Here is a 2,202-nt window from a genome sequence, read left to right on the forward strand (position 1 = left end):
ACACACACACACACACTCATACTATATGCCTCTGAACAACATGATAGGAAACACACACACACACACACAAGAACATTATAAAGCAACAGAAGCCTTCAGGTGCTGTAGAATAAGTCTGTTTGAGTTAGCAGATAAGAGAAGACTGTAATGTCTTCAAGCCGATTAGTGTTCTAAAGTTAGTTAAAGGAAATAAGTCTGCCAGTGGGAATGGTAGAACCATGTGACCAGGAAGCACTTTGGAAGGCAGAAGGGAGCTGCCTGCACAGGGTGATCTCTGAACCTCAGAAACGTCTAGTGTTCCAACAGAACAGTGGAGAAACCCTTGCTTTGCTCCTGGCACTTGGCGTCCCTGCAGCTCTGGACTGGGTGGTGCTTACCTTTGGCTATGGATTGTCCGACACACTATGATAGCTAAGAGCTTCTAATTGCTGGTGGTGCTGATGGAACCATTTTTTTTATAGTGCATGCTGAGGGGACAGTCGAGATCAAGAAGCCCCAAGGATGCTGGCTTTAACGTAGATCATGTCCCAGGGACAGCTCTAAGGTACCATGTTTGCTGGTGTAGGAACCACGCCCTTGTCCTGATCTGGTGCTGAGATCTGGAATTTTCTTTAAGATTGCCAAGTGTTTTCATGCTTTTTAAAAATAAGACAATGCCAGCTGGGCATGCTTGTAATCCTGGCATTTAGGAAACAGAGGTAGGATGGCCGTCATGAATTCAAGGCCAGCCTAGGCTAACTATAGAGTGAATCTCAGGCCAACTTGGGTCACAGAGCAAGATCCAGTCTCAAAAACAACAAACAATAACAAAAACCCAACCAAATGACCATAAAATCAAAACAAAAGTATTTATACTTTCATTCCTGTAACATTTATAATGGTAAGTTGTTGACTAAGCAATAAAATGTGATTTGCTGTGTATGCAGAAGAACTTATTCAGGTGCTAGCTCCTGCCTAAACATTTTTTTGTTTTGTTTTTTTCCGAGACAGGGTTTCTCTGTGTAGCCCTGGCTGTCCTGGAACTCACTTTGTAGACCAGGCTGGCCTCGAACTCAGAAATCTGCCTGCTTCTGCCTCCCGAGTGCTGGGATTAAAGGCGTGCGCCACCACGCCGGGCCAGCCTAAACTTTTTAATCTTTATGCTTTGCTTAGGAATGTTTGTATCTGTTAATGGGAATAGCTGCAAACACAAGTGATTTTATTAAAATCAGACAGCAACTCTGTAAATTCACCATCATAGAAAGAGGACTTTTCTAGAGATCACAGGAGAGAACCATTAATATTACTGGAAGACTTCCAATCAACTTAATCCATTCAAACAAACGAACAAAACCCCAAACCCCACATATGTAACCAGTGAAGGGGAGAGAAGAAAGGTATGAAACCAAGAGTTGAGAAATCTTAAAAAAGGGGAGGGGGACCTAAGAAGTTCATATGACAGCAACTGAAAGTAGGCCAGGTCCCATTCAGATAAACCACAACTTGATTGTTGAATGTAGGCCTTCTCAAGATCATGGAGCTTACAGCGAAGTCCCGAGAGGGAGGAGTGACGGCCTGGTTGAAAACAATTATGCATCATTTCTTCTGAGCCTCTTTTGTTTCGGCAGAAGCGGAAAATTTCACACAACAGTGGTGTGCACGTGATGCCCAGATATACTGCACTGTAGCAGGAGAGGCTCCTCACAGCCACGCCTTCTGTGGGAGCCATTTCTGGAATGGAACCCGTGTTCCAGCCAGGGAACAGAAGTCTGTCGGGGGTGGCGACCGAGGTTGGGGGAGGTTTGATGCTTTGGGGAGCTTCCATGATCCATGTCTTGTTGCTGGCTCTGTCCCTGCTGAGGTTTCTACTGTTTCACGTTGTCCTTTTCCTATCATTGTCTTGACTTCTGTGTCCTCCTTGGCAAGATCTCAAAGCTTTGCCCACAGTAAGAACTCAGGGACTCTTCCTCTAACTTAAGTTGCCTTGGTTCTCATTTACACAGCGGCAGAAACGATAATAGCAAGAAGAGAGAAAAGGCGTGTGGGTCTTTCCCCCCGGTGACCAGGCAGCACTTCTTGGCTGAACTCCTGGACTTTACGGTATCATCTCTTCTTCTCCGGAGCCTTCATGCTTCAGAGGAGTCCTCGGAACCAAAGCTCTTTTGAGATATAGATGAACCACCTTCCTCCTCTCCCTCCCTCCCTCCCTCCCCCTCTTTTCTC

Source organism: Mus caroli, chromosome 13, assembly GCF_900094665.2.
Source record: "Mus caroli chromosome 13, CAROLI_EIJ_v1.1, whole genome shotgun sequence".
NCBI classification, from domain to species: Eukaryota; Metazoa; Chordata; class Mammalia; order Rodentia; family Muridae; genus Mus; species Mus caroli.